The 6000-nt window shown below is 48.7% G+C and overlaps 1 protein-coding gene across 2 annotated transcripts in view; it reads left to right on the top strand.

Annotated features, from left to right (window-relative positions):
- PLD1 (phospholipase D1) overlaps positions 1–6000 on the top strand; it is a 62247-nt gene continuing 56247 nt past the window's right edge. For both annotated transcript variants that reach the window (XM_053951715.1, XM_053951714.1), the window contains exon 1: positions 1–61. The gene's annotated coding sequence lies outside the window, so the exon portion shown is untranslated. The remainder of the gene's footprint in view (positions 62–6000) is intronic.

Raw genomic sequence — 6000 nt, 5'->3', positions numbered from 1 at the left:
GGGACGGCACCCGGCTGGCTCTGACGGCACCATGGGGCACCCGCGGCCGCGGGGGCCGGAGGTAGGTGCGGGCGGGTGCGGCCGCGGGGGTGCCCCGCAGTGGGCGCCCGTCCCGGGGCGCTGCGGTGACTTCAGCGCAGGGCGTCTGTTTTCAAGTGAATGCCCTGCCCGGGCTCTTTGCTTGGCTAGGCTTTGCTGCGGGGAGGTGTTTGTCGCCTGTCGGACACACTCGGGATGGTTTGCGCGTTTGTCGTGCTGTGGAAAGGGTGGGTTTGGGTCGGTGCGGTCGTGCCCTGCGGTCAGCGCGGGTTGGGGAGCTCGGCGATGTGCTGAACTTCAGCGTCCCCGGCACTGCTGAAGCCGTGACCCTGCCACGTCCCTTCCGCACCCGCCGTTCTTGGGCTATGAGAAAACCCTGAGAGTTACCAAACGTGCTGACACAACCCGTTCTACCGAGCTGCGGGGCGGGTTTCTTGCCGTGAAAGCCTTTTCTGCCTGTTGCTGTTTTTTTTTATTTGGCGTGATGCTCTCTAGAAATCTTCAGCCCCAAGGTGCCTCCGGTCCGAGCTGGACCGTGGTTCGAGTCAGTGCAGCTCCATTGGCTCTGGAAGCGTTTCCCGGGCTGAGCAGGGCCCTCTGCACACAGAAGGACAGTGCCTCCCCGCATCCCTCCTTTCAGTAAATCTGCACGATGCCTCCAGTGGGGCTGTCTGGGGCCAGGCACCGGCAGTTGCACTGGGTGGATGAAGCTCTGCTGATTTGACACTGGTGGAAGATGGTAACTGTGGATGTCACGGCGAGGCCGGCGTGCCCATGGCTGCTGGGACAAAAGCTCCCTGTTTGCGTACGGCGTTGTGTTCCGAGCTGCCTGTGTTTGCAGCTCGAAGGGTGGGAGCTCTCTTTCGAGTGTCTTTAATCACTCAAGAATTTGTGTTTTCCCTCCTGTGCTGTCTCTGTCATTTGATAAATGTGAGCTCATGCCAAAGGCTCGCAGGTAACCAGGGAACTTAATTTCCAACCACCTCTTGATGCTCACAGGAGTGTTAGCCCTGTGACTTGGGTCTCATGGCCAAATCCAGCCCAGCTTAGCCAGAAATTGGAAAACTCTGAGTTTGAGTCTGTGGGCTCCCCTTCCTTTGCTGCTTGAGAGCCCTTTTCTCAGGGTCACTGTTACCCTGTGATGCTGAGCACTCCCCAGCGATGCTGGGATCCCCAATCCGGGCTCAGGGGGTTGCTGCAGAGTTCCCCCCAACAGTTCCCTCTGTGCACCTGCCATGCCCTTGCCTGTGGCTGAAAGAAGCCCTTCTTCCTGTCCTTCTGCCATCAGGTAGCCCTAAGCCTGTAAAATCAGTTTTTTTGCAGTGGGAAAGTGTGTCTGGCCTCTCCCAGGCCTGGGGGTGCAGCACGTGGGTGACGTCCCACGATGTCCCCATCACCTGTATTGCTGCTGGGTTTGCTGGCTGGGATACTGAGCCCTGGATCTGCCCTTCCCTCTGGAGAGGAGGCCAGCCCCAGGCTTGGTCAGAGCTCCCTGTGGCTCAGGGCCAAGGTCAGATCCCTCTGAAAAAACCTGTTAAAATTTAGAGATTGGTGCAGACTCTGCTTCAGCCGACTGAATGAAAGTTTGAGAGGTAGAGTGATTGAATTTGGTTTTGCCAAGATTTAACTTTCCTAAGTAGAAACGATTGAAGGTTTTCACTTAAATGCTCATTTGTGTTTTTAATTTTATCTTGATATATATATATATATATATATATATATAAAACATAATCCTTTTCAGGATTATTGAAAATTAGTGTTGAGGCTCTGATCTTCCTGGAGAAGACTTAATAAATTCACTTTTCCTGGAGGCCATGATGCTCTTCTTATTTTGAGAGGCTTGAACTCCTGGCACAGAAAATGCTGTTGTTGACAGGTGTCTCCCGAGCTCTCGCAGCTGAGAAAGAGTGTGCTGGTATCAGAATTGCACATTCTTTGAACTGCTGAAGGTGCTGTTTCACGTGTGTGAGTGAAATTGTAAGTACTAGGTAGGTCATCATTGCTGGTGAAATTAATCTTTCACAAAGCAGGCTGCAGTCTTGTGCTTCTCCTAGAAATTTTTGTTACTTTTAATAGGAACAAAGTGTAAAAGGTTGTGTCATTTTGACATTGTTACTCCTGTAAATTAGGAAGTGCTCGTTTGACTACAGGTGTGTGTGTGCTGTAGGAAAGATGTTTTAAGGGAGTGGGTTTTATCTCCAGCAGTGATTTGAGAAATCTCTTCCATGATTAAGTGAAATTTCAGCCAGCTGAACTTGGGTTTTACAGTTATTTTTTCTCTGAAAATTGATTTAAAGCAGGTTATCACACCTTCAGGGAAAGAAATTTCAGGAGAATGCACTTAAATGCTGGCATTGCCACAAGTGTTATTCCTTGAAATGGCATAATGAGAAAGATATAAGTTACTGATGTTCATAGAGGCTTCTAGTTTATCTTCTCTCTGTTTGTACCCTGTGAATACATCAAAGGGGAAACTCAGGGACTGAAATTGCTAGAGTTCTGCAGGAAGCCATCGTAGTCCATGAGGAGCAGCACCTTTCTGATGCCTTTGTTGCAAACAGGTAGTTCCTTAATTTCATGTTGCTACAGCTATTTTGCAGCAAGTCATTTAAAATAATAATAATAAAGCTTTAGTGAGAGTCAGAATTGCCCAGCGGTCCTAAATCTGTGTATAACAGAGCTGAAAAAGCAATTTGATTTTCTTCTGGAGTGTCAGCACCTGGTCTTGGCTAAGAGTGAGGAAGGAGGAGGGCGAGAGCAAACCTTTACATGCCTTTTGCCTGACTGGCAATTATTTGATGATGTGTTTTTAACTTGCTCTCACATGCCCTGTACCCTGGAAGCTCCTGCAGGGACTGAAATTTGGTCATGATCATTTGCCTGACAGGAGTTGTGGCTCTGTCTTTTTTTATTTCCCTTCACAAAACCTTGGCCAGCCTTTTTTTGGATTTTTTTTTTTTTTTCCAAAATAAGAGCTTTTTCAGTCCATATTTAGGTACTGCTTGCTGTGCTTCTTCTGAGAGGTGGGATGTGTGTGCAGCTTGTGTGCAGCCTGGCTTCTCTGCACCCACCTATGCAGGGCCAGACTTCAGCTCTGCTGAGCTGCGGGATAGAGATAGATATATAGTGTCAATTCTTTTTTTTTTCTTCTTTTTTTTTTTTTGTTTGTTTTTTTTTGTTTGTTTGTTTTGTTTTAGATGTATAAATAAGTTTTTAACAGACATTTAGCCAGGTGCGTCTGCCCTGTCCCTCGCTTCCATGGACTTGTGGTCCATGTGATACATGTACATACCAGCTCTGCCTGTGCAGACACCCTGGAAGGCAGAAAGTGGTGGAGGGACTTACGGAAAAAGCTCCATTTGCCAGGTTTTATTTACAAAATATTTGCCACGTTGCTCCCTCACCTGCTTGACACAGGGTGTCCAGGGTGGCACAGGGCAGGCATGGCCCTTGTGATGGGACATTCACCCTCACCCTGGCTCCTGTGCAAGGGGTGGAACAAACAGGAGTGAAATGTGGTTTAGAAGATCATGAATTTTATATTTATATATATTTCTGTCTTTGGAATTCGGAGTTTTCTCTGTTTCCACGCAGTAGCAGTGGGAGCATCGTGTGCTGTCGCCACTGCCCCGAGCACTTCGCACATCCCTCGCTCCTCGTGCCCACGCGCTGTGGTGGCATTTAGTAATTTCTGGATCCTTTGAGCAGATAAACACCCAAACCTGGGGGTTTACATAACAAAGTGAGAGTGGGGCTTGTGTCTGTCAGACAGCTCGGCACCCATCTGATGGTGTGGGGAGAGGGGGAGAGAAGCTGTCTGGTGGCTGCTGCTCCCACACTGGAGAGCTGGGATTGCACCAGGCAGAGAGGAAGCCACACACCCCAGAAGGGAGGCCAGTTTTGTCTCAGAGACTAAAAACTTCTGTTTAAAAACAGTTGTGGTTTGCACGGGTCTAAATAGATGCAGGTCAGGGCAATCTTGCTGAAAAAGGGTCAGGGAAGGGGCATGGGGCAAATGCCAGAGGATCTGCTGTTGCTCCTGCAGCGAGCATGGTATCAGCTCTGCAAGGGTGAGAGCCTGCCCAGGACTTGTTGCCAAAACAGAATGTGGGGCTTTAATATTGAGGTAATTACCTGGCATAGTCTTTCTGGGCTACCGTGCTTGCTTGGATGCCAATAAAAAGTGTCTGAGCGTAGGGCTGGGTGGGAATACACCCTGGCACTCAGGCTGTGCCCATCTGTGCCAAGTCTGCACTGAAGCCGGTGTTGGCTGCGTGTGGTGTTCTTACCTTTGTGCTCTTTGGTTTTCTGTGATTTGTTTGCCCTTAAATCTTCCCTTTTGCTCCCTGGGGACACAGAGTGGACCACACTGAGCTCCATCAAATAAAATGGTGCTACACCTCCAGTAGGATTTGACAGCAAAATAGTCAGTTTGCATTAGTTACCTTAGAGTAACAGCACTGTCCCTTCCTCTTCTATGCAGTTTTCTATGGCAGAGGAGGAATAGATAAAATAAGTGATCTTCTGCACTAAGGAACTCACTGTTTAGGGAGAAAGGCTGTAATAAAAGGGCAAGTGTAATTAAAATAGTGAGTAGTGGTGGGGTGTATGTTTTTCAGAAGAGAAAGAGCACCCTTCCACTGTTCACCCATGGTAAGCCTCTGGGAGAGGAGCTGCAGGGCTGAGGATGAGAAACCTCATCAGTATTGGCGGATTTACTTGACAGAAGGAGACTTTTCTGTCTGGGTGGGGGAGTCCTGTGCACACTATACTGACAGCAGCAAATATTTAGAATATTCATGGTTTTGAGGTCTGTTTCCCTGGCTTACACCTGCTGGTGAAGAAAGAATTAAACTCCGTTTCCTGGATTGCGTTTTTCAGGTCAGGCTGTGAGTGGGCTTGATTCCTGATTACATTTTTCTTTCTGCCAGTGCAGTGATCCTTCGTGTGCAGTCTTCACATAAGGGTTCTTTTTGGGAAGAAATAAGATAAACCTACTGATAAACCCTGGCAGCAAGATCCTAGTGAGCTGGGGGCACTTTACATCTTCTTCCCCAGGGCTGGGTGAGGTGGTCCTGGCACAGAGGGTCCTCTCTTCTCTGAGTAAGTGTTCCAGAGCACAGAGACAAAAGGCAGTGCCAGGCAGACAATGTCCCACAGAGCAGTGCTCTGACAGCCTCTGTCGCAGCCTGTGCAGGTGGCTGATTCAGAGCCAGTTGCAGTTTCTGGTTGTCTGGCCGTGCAAGAACTTGCTTCTCTTTCCCCTCCAGGATCTGCTGAGGCTGTGTCCCAGGGCTTTTCCTTGCCACTAGCACTCATTGCTGAACCACTTCCTAGAAACTTCTCCCATTTTACCAGCCAGACTTCTGGCAGGATTTTATTAATCAGAAATACTCATTTCTTGTTCTTCCTGCTTTTCTCTGTCCCACCCAGAAAACACCCGCTGGTGAGCACAGTGCTCACTGCGTTGCATTTGAGTCAGATGAACCATCTCTCACCATCAGCTGGGCTGACTCCTGCTTGAAGCCTCCAGGAAGCCCTCAGGCGGGGGAAAAATAAACCAGCAACAGTAATTAATTGGACCTTTCCAACACTTTCAGTAGCTGAGGTGTTGTGGTCATGGCAGGACCTCTAACTGCAACCCAGTACCTGGCTAAAGCCGACCCTGCTGCTGGCGCTTTTCTTTATTTAAAAAGTAAGTGTTCTTACTCCCAACCAGCTTTGAATGTGACACTCAAGAGGTGAAGCAATTGGATGGTTTGCACTTGTATTTTCTCTTTCAATTCAAGTAAGATGCAGTTACATGATGCAGTTGACTTCACATGAAGAACACAAATCTGCCTTACTTGTGGTTCTCTTGGGTGCACTCGTGGCTGCTGGGGTCTTCTAGGGAGATCAACTGTCCTCTCTCTGTCGCAGCTGAAACAATTTGGAGAGCAGGCAGTGCATCGTAGTCTTGTC

The sequence above is a fragment of the Vidua chalybeata genome, chromosome 10, assembly GCF_026979565.1.
Source record: "Vidua chalybeata isolate OUT-0048 chromosome 10, bVidCha1 merged haplotype, whole genome shotgun sequence".
Taxonomy (NCBI): domain Eukaryota; kingdom Metazoa; phylum Chordata; class Aves; order Passeriformes; family Viduidae; genus Vidua; species Vidua chalybeata.
Note: the sequence above shows the minus strand (reverse complement) of the source record. Positions and strands in the feature narration are given on the sequence as shown.